Raw genomic sequence first — 16,224 nt, forward strand, 5'->3', positions numbered from 1 at the left:
ACTCTTAAATCGCAAGGTACCAAACCCGTTCACAGGGCTGGTTAACTCTGGAGACTCCTTTGGTGTCTAGAGAATTAGCTAAATCAGCCTTTGGTTTCCTTGCACCTTGCGTTTGGAATGATCTACAATGAGCTTTAAAATTTGAGGAATTGCTGTTTCTAGGGCATTTGACCTTGTTACTGAATAATGTATTTTTTATTCCTTTTTATTGATTGTGTTTTGTTTTTCATGTATTGTAGTGTATAATTAAGTTTATTTAATGTGTAGTTTGGTGGTATACTGGGTTCCCCTGGAAAATAGACCTGTCTCAGCACTGACTTCCTGTCAAAATAAAGAATGTGAAAGAAACTTTAATTTGGCTCCATGGTTTGTTTACTGTCACTGTTGCTTTTTGAGCTCCAGTCATCGATTATCTGCAGATAAATTATCACAACATTCTCTGAAGATGGTATTCCTCAGTGCAGGAACTATATATAGAGAGGAGAGCGCCTCATTCTGGTCCACGCTCATTTTTTCAGTGTGTAAATGTTTTTGTTTTTTTTGCAGGCCATCTAATAATTCGGTAAGGTAAAAATGTATTTGAGCTCTTATCAGGAGTCGACTGTAAATCATCACCTCCCAAAATAGTCAAACAATTTCATGAATGAGTAGAATTGGGTGAAAGTGGATGAGAAATACTCTTGGACAGATGGAAACAAATGTATCAGATGCCGAGACAAGACAGAGACACTCAATATGTGGTCTCAAGACCGGACTCCACTGCTTCATCCTAATGTAAGCTAAATGCATTGGATACAAAACAAACACTGTCATATTATAAAGGAAAACATGTCCAATGTAATTATATGCACGCATATCAAACAGGAATATACATTAAATGTATTTCTCCATGCAGGGGATTAGACAGTTGAACTGCAGCCTGCCCAAGCCTCAAAACCAGAACCGTGGGGAGAAATCAGCACTTGTCATTCTTCAGAATATTTTTACATTTACATTTACGTCATTTAGCAGACGCTCTTATCCAGAGCGACTTACAAATTGGTGCATTCACCGTATGATAGCCAGTGGGACAACCACTTTACAATTATTATTATTTTGTATAATTTTTTTGTGGTATTATTTTTGTATTATTATTTTTTAATTTTTTTTAGAGTATATTTTTTATTTTCGTTTGTTTTATATATATATTGTTGTTTTTTATTTTATGTTTTTAATATTATTATTTTTATATATATTTTATATATATATTATATTTTTTTTGGGGGGGTAGAAGGATTACTTTTATACTATCCCATGTATAATAATAATATAATATATATATAATATGAACACTTATTGGTTTCCTGTATCTGTGCATGAATCATTAGAACACAGTCCATTGAACACTTATTGGTTTCCTGTATCTGTGCATGAATCATTAGAACACAGTCCATTGAACACTTATTGGTTTCCTGTATCTGTGCATGAACCCTTAGAACACAGTCCATTGAACACTTATTGGTTTCCTGTATCTGTGCATGAATCATTAGAACACAGTCCATTGAACACTTATTGGTTTCCTGTATCTGTGCATGAATCATTAGAACACAGTCCATTGAACACTTATTGGTTTCCTGTATCTGTGCATGAATCATTAGAACACAGTCCATTGAACACTTATTGGTTTCCTGTATCTGTGCATGAATCCTTAGAACACAGTCCATTGAACACTTATTGGTTTCCTGTATCTGTGCATGAATCATTAGAACACAGTCCATTGAACACTTATTGGTTTCCTGTATCTGTGCATGAATCATTAGAACACAGTCCATTGAACACTTATTGGTTTCCTGTATCTGTGCATGAATCATTAGAACACAGTCCATTGAACACTTATTGGTTTCCTGTATCTGTGCATGAATCATTAGAACACAGTCCATTGAACACTTATTGGTTTCCTGTATCTGTGCATGAATCATTAGAACACAGTCCATTGAACACTTATTGGTTTCCTGTATCTGTGCATGAATCATTAGAACACAGTCCATTGAACACTTATTGGTTTCCTGTATCTGTGCATGAATCATTAGAACACAGGCCATTGAACACTTATTGGTTTCCTGTATCTGTGCATGAATCATTAGAACACAGTCCATTGAACACTTATTGGTTTCCTGTATCTGTGCATGAATCATTAGAACACAGTCCATTGAACACTTATTGGTTTCCTGTATCTGTGCATGAATCATTAGAACACAGTCCATTGAACACTTATTGGTTTCCTGTATCTGTGCATGAATCATTAGAACACAGTCCATTGAACACTTATTGGTTTCCTGTATCTGTGCATGAATCATTAGAACACAGTCCATTGAACACTTATTGGTTTCCTGTATCTGTGCATGAATCATTAGAACACAGTCCATTGAACACTTATTGGTTTCCTGTATCTGTGCATGAATCATTAGAACACAGTCCATTGAACACTTATTGGTTTCCTGTATCTGTGCATGAATCATTAGAACACAGTCCATTGAACACTTATTGGTTTCCTGTATCTGTGCATGAATCATTAGAACACAGTCCATTGAACACTTATTGGTTTCCTGTATCTGTGCATGAATCATTAGAACACAGTCCATTGAACACTTATTGGTTTCCTGTATCTGTGCATGAATCATTAGAACACAGGCCATTGGACACTTATTGGTTTCCTGTATCTGTGCATGAATCATTAGAACACAGTCCATTGAACACTTATTGGTTTCCTGTATCTGTGCATGAATCATTAGAACACAGTCCATTGAACACTTATTGGTTTCCTGTATCTGTGCATGAATAATTAGAACACAGTCCATTGAACACTTATTGGTTTCCTGTATCTGTGCATGAATCATTAGAACACAGTCCATTGAACACTTATTGGTTTCCTGTATCTGTGCATGAATCATTAGAACACAGTCCATTGAACACTTATTGGTTTCCTGTATCTGTGCATGAATCATTAGAACACAGTCCATTGAACACTTATTGGTTTCCTGTATCTGTGCATGAATCATTAGAACACAGTCCATTGAACACTTATTGGTTTCCTGTATCTGTGCATGAATCATTAGAACACAGTCCATTGAACACTTATTGGTTTCCTGTATCTGTGCATGAATCATTAGAACACAGTCCATTGAACACTTATTGGTTTCCTGTATCTGTGCATGAATCATTAGAACACAGTCCATTGAACACTTATTGGTTTCCTGTATCTGTGCATTAATCATTAGAACACAGTCCATTGAACACTTATTGGTTTCCTGTATCTGTGCATGAATCATTAGAACACAGTCCATTGAACACTTATTGGTTTCCTGTATCTGTGCATGAATCATTAGAACACAGTCCATTGAACACTTATTGGTTTCCTGTATCTGTGCATGAATCATTAGAACACAGTCCATTGAACACTTATTGGTTTCCTGTATCTGTGCATGAATCATTAGAACACAGTCCATTGAACACTTATTGGTTTCCTGTATCTGTGCATGAATCCTTAGAACACAGTCCATTGAACACTTATTGGTTTCCTGTATCTGTGCATGAATCATTAGAACACAGTCCATTGAACACTTATTGGTTTCCTGTATCTGTGCATGAATCATTAGAACACAGTCCATTGAACACTTATTGGTTTCCTGTATCTGTGCATGAATCATTAGAACACAGTCCATTGAACACTTATTGGTTTCCTGTATCTGTGCATGAATCATTAGAACACAGTCCATTGAACACTTATTGGTTTCCTGTATCTGTGCATGAATCATTAGAACACAGTCCATTGAACAAAATAAGTCATCCCCAAGTGAGGGACATCAAGAAGACGAACCTCCAACACTCAAAAGCTTGTTCGGTACATGAAGGCTCATGACAGTCACGTCTGTTTGTTCCAGACCCTTACTGAACACCTCATTAAAGACAAGGCAGAGGACAAAGTCTACTTCTGGGGAAACCCTGACAAAAGAGGTACTGCTCCTCCTCTCCATGCCAGACGCAGGATGGAGGCTGCTTACTTCTATCCAATCCCGTCTGACCAACGCTCTACAACCAGCGGCTCATACGCTTCCAGTGCCAGTTTTGAATCCCAACGATAGACTGGGCCGACAGGGTAAGAAGAAACGACTACCGGAGGCAGAGGAGACCGTTCACACGGTCCCAGAAACCACGGGACTGAGTGTCTTTCATTTATCAAGCAAGATATTGATCCCTGCCCATGTCTCCTTGCTTAATAAAGGGTTATCTTTTGTGCCTACAACTCTGATTTCGATGTTAAGGTAGACATGTTAGTTTTTTAGAAACATCAGTTTGAGGGAATATTTTAGCTCCCCACATCGTGATATTTCAACTGAACATTTAGCTTGCTCACCTGTACATACTCCGAGTCCTTTTAGAAGTAAGAGTTATTTTGTACCTCCAGCCAATCGCAATCACTCTATTGAGACATATTGCAGACTCGTTGAAAAAGATGGTGTTCATCTCCTGAAGAACAAACATGAGTACATATCTTTCCATAATTTACCTAAGGATAAAAACAAGCTTTGCTTGATTTACAATCAGCTACGTCAGTCCTTACCCGCCCTGCTAATAAGGGTGGGTCGGTTGTATTCATGGACAGGACAGTTTATGTAAATGATCATAGACAACTGCTTGACAACACCTTCTACAAGAAACTCAGAAGTGACCCCACTGCCCAATTTCAGAACACTATCTTTACTGTCCTGGATGGGTATTTAAGTTATTTGCCGAAATTACACAAGAATGTTACAAAACCTCCAGGGCGTCCTATTGTAGCGGGCATTGATGCAGTAACGGCCCCTTTATCGACTTTTGCTGACTTTTTTATTAGACCACTCGCATAACAGCTCCCCTCCTTTGTGAAGGACACCAGCAGTCTGATCTCTATTATTGAATCTCTTGATCCTCTCCCTGAGAATACTTTGTTAGTTACTTTTGATGTTGAGTCGTTATACACGAATGTTCCTCACGAGGGCGGTATTGAAGCCATGGGACATTTTCTTCTGCAACGTGATTCTAATGAACTACCTTCCAGTGCATGTACAGTCGTGGTCAAACGTTTTGAGAATGACACAAGTATTGGTCTTCACAAAGTTCGCTGCTTCAGTGTTATGAGATAGTTTTGTCAGATGTAACTATGGTATACTGAATTACAAGCATTCCATGTGTGTCAAAGGCTCTTATTGACAATTACATTACGTTTATGCAAAGAGTCAATATTTGCATTGTTGACCCTTCTTTTTCAAGACCTCTGCAATCTGCCCTGGCATGCTGTCAATTAACTTCTGGGCCACATCCTGACTGATGGCAGCCCATTCTTGCATAATCAACGCTTGGAGTTTGTCAGAATTTGTGGGTTTTTGTTTGTCCACCTGCCTCTTGAGGATCGACCACAAGTTCTCAATGGGATTAAGGTCTGTGGAGTTTCCTGGCCATGGACCCAAAATGTTGATGTTTTGTTCCCAGAGCCACTTAGTTATCACTTTTGCCTTATGGCAAGGTGCTCCATCATGCTGGAAAAGGCATTGGTTGTCACCAAACTGTTCTTGGATGGTTGGGAGAAGTTGCTCTCGGAGGATGTGTTGATACCATTCTTTATTCATGGATGTGTTCTTAGGCAAAATTGTGAGTGAGCCCACTCCCTTGGCTGAGAAGCAACCCCACACATGAATGGTCTCAGGATGCTTTACTGTTGGCATGACACAGGACTGATGGTAGCGCTCACCTTGTCTTCTCCGGACAAGGTGTTTTCCAGATGCCCCAAACAATCAGAAAGGGGATTCATCAGAAAAAATTACTTTATCCGAGTCCTCAGCAGTCCAATCCCTGTACATTTTGCAGAAAATCAGTCTGTCCCTGGTGTTTTTCCTGGAGAGAAGTGGCTTCCTCGCTGCCCTTCTTGACACCAGGCCATCCTCCAAAAGTCTTCGCCTCACTGTGCGTGCAGATTCACTCACACCTGCCTGCTGCCATTCCTGAGCAAGCTCTGCACTGGTGGTGCCCCGATCAACTTTAGGAGACGGTCCTGGCGCTTGCTGGACTTTCTTGGGCGCCCTGACGCCTTCTTCACAACAATTGAACCTCTCTCCTTGATGTTCTTGATGATCCGATAAATGGTTGATTTAGGTGCAATCTTACTAGCAGCAATATCCTTGCCTGTGAAGCCCCTTTTGTGCAAAGCAATGATGACGGCACGTGTTTCCTCGCAGGTAACCATGGTTTCAAGCACCACCCTCCTTTTAAAGCTTCCAGTCTGTTATTCTGACTCAATCAGCATGACAGAGTGATCTCCAGCCTTGTCCTCGTCAACACTCTCACCTGTGTTAACGAGAGAATCACTGACATGATGGCAGCTGGTCCTTTTGTGGCAGGGCTGAAATACAGTGGAAATGTTTTTTGGGGATTAAGTTCATTTTCATGGCAAAGAGGGACTTTGCAATTCATTGCAATTCATCTGATCACTCTTCATGACATTCTGGAGTATATGCAAATTGCCATCATCAAAACTGAGGCAGCAGACTTTGTGAAAATTAGTATTTGTGTCATTCTCAAAACTTTTGACCACGACTGTATTAGTGGGATAGCCTCCCCGGCGAAGGACACATCGACGCGGCCTTCAAAATCAACCAAATGAAGGCACCTTAGAAGGCATGAAACATAACCATTAGAGGTGCACTTACCCAACATAACCATTAGAGGTGCACTTACCCAACATGCCCATTAGAGGGTAGCAAACATCAACAGAAGTGTCTGCTTTCTCCACCACACAGTGATCACAGTAAACAACGTTTCAGGTCTTTTGATATGGAGTCTCTCCCTACTGAAGTGCAGTTGGGGTATATTAACTACAGAGTCAGAGCATTTATCCCAAGACCAATGCAGTGTGATCACTGTAAATCTTTTGGTCATGTAGCAAGTGTTTGCAGAAGGGAGAATCCGAGATGTCCAAGTTGTGGAAAGGATCATATTATGTGTTATAAAAGTGATGAATATGTGACATGTTGCAATTGCACTGGGAACCATGAAGCCACATCTTCCGAATGCCCCACAAGGGTGAAAGAGAATGAGGTGGCCTAAGTCAGGGTTGTCCAGAGCATTTCAGATGCAGAAGCTGTTAAAAGGGTTCAGGGTTTGAATGTTGCACCAGAAGAGTCCATGGTAGTGGATAGACCTCCAATGCAGGATGCAGGGGTTGCCATTCACCAGCAGGATCCTGACATTTTAAACATTAGAAGGTTTGACTTGGTGGCATTTATAGCTATGGTAATTGATGGCACTGCCAAGGTGGAGAGAAGGTTCTGGAAGATAGAAATCATAGTGATTGCGGCGGAGCGGTTCCCGGGGCTGAAAGATTTCACAGCAAAGGAGTTACATGGAATATTGGCACAAGCCGTACCACCTTCTCAGGTCCTAGAGTCTGGAAAGGGAGATATGGAGAACTAAAAGAGGGAAGAAGTGGGAGTTTTGTTTGTTTTGACAATGTACTATTTATAAGCGTGGATTAAGTTAGTATCACTATTAGGTATGGATTCTGGCTTTTTCATTCTATATATATTATAAACCGTCCAGTTGGTGGCGGCAACATACCTTTTTGGGTGTAGTCCGCCATAAAACCCACAGGAGAAGAAGAAGAAGAAGAAGAAGAAGAAGAGACTTTCCCCGCATCGGATCAATGTTTCCATCACACGGAGAGAGTTACAGAGTAAGTATATTTTACAATGAATGAAATCTATTGTAATGTTTTTGCTACATCTGTGAAGTTGTAAGAATGGAAAAGCGAATTGAAAACATTATTAAACACTTCTATCTCTGGTGTCATCTACGTCTGATACACGGAGTATTGGTTTCAGCATCATCGGTAGCTGCCGCTAGAATCAGCCACCACTTGTCTGCATTTTCAATAATACTTTTACAATCGTAGCTATTTTAATGCATACTATCGCTTCAATTCGTGCTTTGTTGTATGGTATAAGACGTCTGTGAAGTTGTGATAAAGTTTGTGAAATCGTGTGTACGTGATCCAGGCTACAGTACAGTAACGTTAGCATGCTTTTATTCAACATGTATGTAGCAGTATCAGTCATGTAGTAGCTAATACATGTGTTATGTTTCTAGTGTAATTGTGTGATAATCGCGATATTTGCCTTGCAATTCAATCTACACATGCATATGGGTCTGCAGTGTTAGGTAGGCTATTCAATTCCCTTGACATTCTGCAAGCATGAATACTTTACAATAATGGAAGATATGCATTGTGTTAATCTTACTATTTGCCCATGTAGATCTGACATGTATTGAATGCTTGACATGCATGCTTTCCATAAATGCAGTGTGTACTTTGCAGAGATGAAAACCCTTCTATGATGACACTCCCTTCCTGTATCTGTCATAAAGGCCTATGCATTCTTTGTCCTATAGCTACATAACTAAATCTAGTAGCTGTCACTTACCATTCATGCTGCTGCTTGGCTGTAGATTTACTCTCATGGTGCTGAGAATGCGTAGTAATGTAGCTGTCAATTATGTATTATCTGTGTGTATTCTGTATGAACCTTTGGATGTACAGGTACCTCCAGCGCTCTCTCCTGCCTCACGTTCGGCCCCTGTCCCTGGTGATCTACCCCAGGCCCCCTTGTATCCACCCCAAGCTTCTGTCCTTGGTGGGGTGAAGACCAGAAGTGGGTGATGTCCTTCCTGCCTCCAAGACCAGAAGAGGGTGATGGCCTTCCTGCCTCCAAGACCAGAAGAGGGTGATGTCCTTCCTGCCTCCAAGACCAGAAGAGGGTGATGTCCTTCTTGCCTCCAAGACCAGAAGAGGGTGATGTCCTTCCTGCCTCCAAGACCAGAAGAGGATGATGTACTTCCTGCCTCCAAGACCAGAAGAGGGTGATGTCCTTCCTGCCTCCAAGGCCTGCCTTAGAAAGTGCTGGGGTGAGTTTTTCCATAATTAATGAGAAACTTAGAAATGCTAATTTTATATTTTCTTCTCTCATGGTCTATCAATGCCACTGGGTAAACATTATCTAACTAAATGATGACATTTTCTGTGATGATATCTGGGAGAAGATGAGTCCTGTCTGGTATAATTAGTGGTCAAGACTGGACCAGGAGGGTTGGGTTGGATAAACTCCTCTGTATGTGGCACAGATGTGACTATTTAGCATGTCTAACAATCAATCATCCCTATTGGCTGTGGGCTCCCCATTCCAAAGTAGAACCATAATTTTACTTGCAGAAATATTGTCCAGAAATGACCTAATTGGACAGAAAATGGCACTCCTCCCCACAGTCATGAGTTAATGCATAAAATGTTTCCCTGAAACAAAGGATTTCTGTAGTGTCATGAAATAAGACATTGATTCATAGTATATCATACGTCATACAAGCCAACATTCAAGGCAACACTTTATGTGAACAATTAGCAAATAAATATCCACACCGTTTAAATACCAAATAGAAAGGTAATTTTACATTAAGTAAAATTGTGTGACCTGCTTCAGCTCTTTAACATTTCTATGGTAGTTGAAGAAGTTACAAATGTTTTACTTTAGCAAAGCAGTCACTTTAAATATTCTACATGAAGGTAGGGTAGCCTGGGGAACAAAGTAACACAGGGTCAGTTGTAACCGCTAAACAACTCCAATTAGAAACCACTTAAAGCTCTTATGTATGGAGTGTGGAAGTCAGGCGCAGGACACCGAAGTTTAGTCCAACAAAGTTTACTGTGAAAACCACTGGGCAAAAATACAGTAAACGGCCTCAACAACAAAACCGAGGCGAGCAATACGCAAACCATGCATATAACAAATAAACAAGAAAACAAATCCAAAACACGCAGCACTACGGACAGGCGGAAAACAAAACACAACCTAACCAATACAACACAGGCAACTTATAGAACACGTAATCAGACACAAACGGACACAGGTGTGACAGACAGACAAAAGCAATCACACATAGAAACATTCAACGGTGGCAGCTAGTACTCCGGGGACGACGAACGCCGAAGCCTGCCCGAACCAGGAGGAGGAGCAGCCTCGGCAGAATCCGTGACATTATTCAAGGTGCTAATGCTTGGTTAGTGTCTCTACATGCCCAAGAGGTTTTGTTTAAATCCATTCATTACTTTTAGTTTTATTGAATAAAAAAAAATGGTTTTGAGGCCCTAAAGTAAATATATATATATATTTTAAATTGTTAACCTGTGTAGCATTCACCTACATTCGCCAATTGTAACATTAAATTAATTAATTAACCACTTGGTTGAATTGTAAACAACTGGTATATCCTAGGAACATACTTGGTGTGTAATCGTAGCCGAGATATGCATGTTGTTTGCATAAAAATATTATTAATCTATCTCAAATAATATTTTCATTATAAACTAAAGCCTAAAAGTGTTACTTTGTTCCCCAGTCTCCCCTACTCTTACTGAGAAAAGGCCTCCTCAACTGAAGAATCTACAGCTGCTGAGGTGTTAATCAGTCCAGTGCTGCTCTGACCACAGTGTTGTTAGGAAGCACATTTTCTAACACTACATACACAGCCTTGTCAACTCTAACTGTGAACTACTTCTATTACTGGAAATAAACTCAGCAGTGGTCAGACCACAGAATACACCAACATAAACAACACCAGTAAATTAAACATCCATTATATGCCATCTTCTGGTTTCCAGTAAGTGTGTTAGAGGCAAAATCATAGGTGGAAAGTTGATTGACAATTGATTGCATTCAGTTGTACACATCTTCCTCCGTTTCATTCAGTTGTATACATCTTCCTCCATTTCATTCAGTTGTACACATCTTCCTCCATTTCATTCAGTTGTATACATCTTCCTCCATTTCATTCAGTTGTAAACATCTTCCTCCATTTCATTAAGATGTACACATCTTCCTCCATTTCATTCAGTTGTAAACATCTTCCTCCATTGCATTCAGTTGTAAACATCTTCCTCCATTTCATTCAGTTGTAAACATCTTCCTCCATTTCATTTAGTTGTATACATCTTCCTCCATTTCATTCAGTTGTAAACATCTTCCTCCATTTCATTCAGTTGTATTAATCTTCCTCCATTTCATTCAGTTGTAAACATCTTCCTCCATTTCATTCAGTTGTAAACATCTTCCTCCATTTCATTCAGTTGTAAACATCTTCCTCCATTTCATTCAGTTGTAAACATCTTCCTCCATTTCATTCAGTTGTAAACATCTTCCTCCATTTCATTCAGTTGTAAACATCTTCCTCCATTTCATTCAGTTGTAAACATCTTCCTCCATTTCATTCAGTTGTATTAATCTTCCTCCATTTCATTCAGTTGTATTAATCTTCCTCCATTTCATTTAATACCAGTCAAAAGTTTGGACACACCTATTAATTCCAGGGTTTTTCTTTATTTTTTACTGTTTTCTAAATTGTAGAATAATAGTGAAGACATCAAAACTATGAAATAACACATATGGAATCATGTAGTAACCCAAAAAGTGTTAAGCAAATCAAAATATATTTTATATTTGAGATACTTCGAAGTAGCCACCTTTGCCTTGGTGACAGCTTTGCACACTCTTGGCATTCTCTCAACCAGCTTCATGAGGTAGTCACCTGGAATGCATTTCAATTAACAGGTGTGCCTTGTTTATTTGTGGAATTTCTTTCCTCCTTAATGCGTTTGAGCCAATCAGTTGTGTTGTGACAAGGTGGGGGGTGGTATACAGAAGATAGCCCTATTTGGTAAAATACCAAGTCCATATTCTGTCAAGAACAGCTCAAATAAGCAAAGAGAAACCACAGTCCATCTTCCGTCAATCCGAAAACGTTGAACGTTTCTTCAAGTGCAGTCGCAAAAACCATCAAGCGCTATGATGAAACTGGCTCTCATGAGGACCAGCACTGGAAAGGAAGACCCAGAGTTACCTCTGCTGCAGAGGATAAGTTCATTAGAGTTAACTGCACCTCATATTGCAGACCAAATAAATTATTCATAGAGTTCAAGTAACAGACACATCTCAACATCAACTGTTCAGAGGAGACTGTGTGAATCAGGCCTTCATGGTCTAATTGCTGCAAAGAAACCACTACTAAAGGACACCACTAAGAAGAAGAGATCTGCTTGGGCCAAGAAACACGAGCAATGGACATTAGACCGGTGGAAATATGTCCTTTGGTCTGATGAGTTCAAATTCGTTCCAACCGCTGTGTCTTTGTGAGACGCAGAGTAGGTGAACGGATGATCTCCGCATGTGTGGTTCCAACCGTGAAGCATGGAGGAGGAGGTGTTATGGTGTGGGGGTGCTTTGCTGGTGACACGGTCTGTGATTTGTTTAGAATTCAAGGCACACTTAACCAGCATGGCTACCACAGCATTCTGCAGCGATACGCCATCCCATCTGGTTTGGGCTTAGTGGGACTATCATATACTATCATATACTACAAGGAGAACAATTGAAGGGCTACTCCGTAGCAATGCAAATATCACGGTACAGCTATATGGACACTCAATCATTACGCTATTTTTTATTGGTAAATTTACAAACATATATAATGATAAATAGACTTGAAACTTGTATCTCATTATGGTGTATGGTGAAATAAGTATAGCCAGTTATAATTGTAATGGCTTAGCTGATAATAACAAAAGAAGAACAATATTTACATGGCTCAAAGAGAAGGAATATAATATCTATTGTATACAGGAAACTCATTCAACAATTCGAGATGAAGTAGCGTGGAAAAAAGAATGGGGGAAATATACTTCTCCCATGGGCAAAGAAATTCAAAAGGGGTGATGATATTAATTAATAGTAATTTCGATCCAAATGTGCAAATTGTACAAATAGATACACAAGGTAGATGGATTATTTTAAATATGTTATTGGACCATAAACAGATATGGCTCATTAACCTTTACGGACCAAATAATGATGATCCACAATTCTTTGACAATATATATAATAAATTATCAAGCCTGCAAGCAACTCAAGACAATATTATTATGGTGGGGGATTATAATACTGTTTTAAATAGCTCAATGGACCGTAAAGGAAATCACACCACAAACAATCACCCACATGCTCTTAAGGAAATTGTGAATGTCATGGATACATTAGAACTAGTAGATATATGGAGGCTTAAATATACTGATCTAGTGAGATATACATGGCGGAGACTGAATCAAGCTAGTCGTCTTGACTTCTTTCTTATCTCATTCTCGTTGGCACCAAAAGTAAAAAAAGTGTTGATAGGGGACAGAATGCGGTCAGACCATCATGTAATAGGCATATATATTACTCTTACTGAATTTCCACGTGGCGAGGATATTGGAAATTTAATCAAAGCCTATTGGATGATAATTTATTTATAATTAGAACAAAGGAATTTATAACTGATTTTTTCCAACATAACATAGGTACAGCGAATCCCCTTATTGTATGGGACACCTTTAAATGTGCCTTTAGAGGCCATGCAATTCAGTACTCATCTCGAAAACAAAAGCAATTTAGGTCAAAAGAGTTTATACTAAGAAAGGAAATAGAAAGTCTAACAGAACAGATAGATGGCAATAAAAACTGTAACATAGAGGCTCAGAATAAATTAGAGGAAAAACAAAAAGAAATGGAGAAACTTATTCAAGAAAGATCAAGTGTAACATATTATAAAAATAAAGCAAACTGGATGGAATATGGGGAAAAATGCACAAAATTCTTTTTTAATCTTCAACATAGGAATGCTACCAAAAAGAACTTAATGAAACTGGTTACAATTGACGGAGTCACCCATGATTCACCAAATGACATTTTGAAGGAAGAAACAAAGTACTTTAAGCATATGTTTTCTTTTCAGTCGCCTCCATCTCCTCTAACTGAAGCTAATTGTAGAGATTTTTTTTCTATTGATAATGTCAAATTAACAGCCACACAGAAAGACTCATGTGAAGGTGAAATTACAGAGGAGGAACTTCTGGATGCAATTAAAGACTTTAAGTCTGGGAAAACTCCAGGGTTGGATGGCATACCAGTCGAGGTATACCAAACCTTTTTGATATACTAAGAGGACCGTTATTAGCATGTTTTAACCACTCCTATGTAAATGGTAGATTATCTGACACTCAAGAAGAAGGACTGATCTCATTATTACTGAAACAGGATACAAGTGGAAAATATAAAGATCCAGTCCATTTACAAAATTGGAGGCCCCTTACACTTCAGTGTTGTGATGCAAAAATCCTAGCAAAATGTATAGCGCATAGAATTAAAAAGGTATTGCCGGATATTATTCATTCTAATCAGACAGGTTTTTTACATGGAAGATACATTGGAGATAATATAAGGCAAGTATTGGAAACATTAGAACACTATGGAAAATATGGGAAACCAGGCCTGCTATTCATAGCAGACTTTGAAAAGGCATTTGATAAAGTTCGACTGGGGTTTATATATAAATGCCTGGAGCATTTCAATTTTGGAGAATCTCTTATAAAATGGGTCAAAATCATGTATAGTAACCCTAGGTGTAAAATAGTAAATAATGGCTATTTCTCTGAAAGTTTTAAACTGTCAAGAGGAGTGAAACAAGGTTGTCCACTATCGGCATATCTATTTATTGTGGCCATCGAGATGTTAGCGATTAAAATCAGATCTAATAATAATATCAGAGGATTAGAAATAAAGACCTTAAAAACAAAGGTGTCATTGTACGCTGATGATTCATGTTTTTTTTTAAATCCACAACTAGAATCCCTCCACAGCCTCATAGAGGATCTAGATACATTTTCTAACCTCTCTGGATTACAACCAAATTATGACAAATGTACTATATTACGTATTGGATCACTAAAAAATACAATTTTTACATTACCATGTAGTTTACCAATAAAATGGTCTGATGGTGATGTGGATATACTCGGAATACATATCCCAAAGGAAATAAATGATCTCACTTCAATAAATTTTAATAGAAAATTAGCAAAAATAGATAAGATCTTACTACCATGGAAAGGAAAATACCTGTCAATTTGTGGAAAAATCACCCTGATTAACTCATTAGTATTATCACAGTTTACCTATTTGCTTATGGTCTTGCCTACGCCTAGCGAACAGTTTTTTAAATTATATGAGAAAAAAATATTCAATTTTATTTGGAACGGCAAGCCAGACAAAATTAAAAGAGCATATTTATATAATGAATATGAATTCGGAGGACAGAAATTATTAAATATTAAAGCATTAGACCTATCACTAAAAGCTTCAGTCTTACAAAAGTTATACTTAAATCCGAACTGGTTCTCAAGCAAATTAGTAAGATTGTCTCACCCAATGTTCAAGAAAGGCCTTTTTCCCTTTATTCAGATTACAACCTCACACTTTCAGTTATTTGAAAAGGAAATAATCTCCCAAATGTCACTATTTCTAAAACAAGCCATAGAAAGTTGGTTGCAATTTCAATTTAATCCTCCAGAAACGACAGAACAAATAATGCAACAAATATTGTGGTTAAATTCAAATATACTAATTGACAAAAAACCTTTATTTTTTGACAGAATGTTTAAAAAAGGTATAATCTTTGTAAATGATATCATCGGTAGGACTGGTGGAGTTATGACGCACATGCAGCTAACAAAAACATATGGAAATGTCTGCTCTACCCAAAATTACAACCAAATAATGGCAGCTTTACCGCAAAAATGGAAGAGGAAAGTGGAAGGGGGAGAAAGTAAGGAACTTGTCTGTCGGCCTTGCATTAAAGAACATAATTGGTTAAGGAAAACTGTGATAAATAAAAAAATATCAGTTTCACTTAAGGACCAAAGGATTGACAGCCGTCCCATATAGATTGCAAAATAGTTGGGAAGAGATCTTTGATGTACCGATCCCATGGCATAGTGTTTATGAACTGACACGCAAAACGACACCGGATTCAAAAATTAGAATCTTTCAATTTAAATTATTATATAAAATCCTTGCTACCAATAGAATGTTATTTATATGGGGGATACAATCTTCCCAGCTCTGCAGATTTTGCTGTGAAGAGACGGAATCATTGGACCATTTGTTTTGGTTCTGTCCATTTGTAGCTTGTTTTTGGACACTGGTCCAGGAATGGCTAAAGGATTGCAATATTTACCTGGAACTAACCTTGCAGATAGCATTACTGGGTGATCTGAAAAGCCATAGTCAATCAATCAAT

The 16,224-nt window shown here is 38.5% G+C and overlaps 1 protein-coding gene across 1 annotated transcript in view; it reads right to left on the reverse strand.

The window, feature by feature from the left end:
- The window catches only part of LOC121557876 (CD276 antigen-like), a 112,751-nt gene that overhangs the window by 30,996 nt on the left and 65,531 nt on the right, over window positions 1-16,224 (reverse strand). The window lies entirely within an intron of this gene.

Source organism: Coregonus clupeaformis, chromosome 39 (genome assembly GCF_020615455.1).
Source record: "Coregonus clupeaformis isolate EN_2021a chromosome 39, ASM2061545v1, whole genome shotgun sequence".
Taxonomy (NCBI): Eukaryota; Metazoa; Chordata; class Actinopteri; order Salmoniformes; family Salmonidae; genus Coregonus; species Coregonus clupeaformis.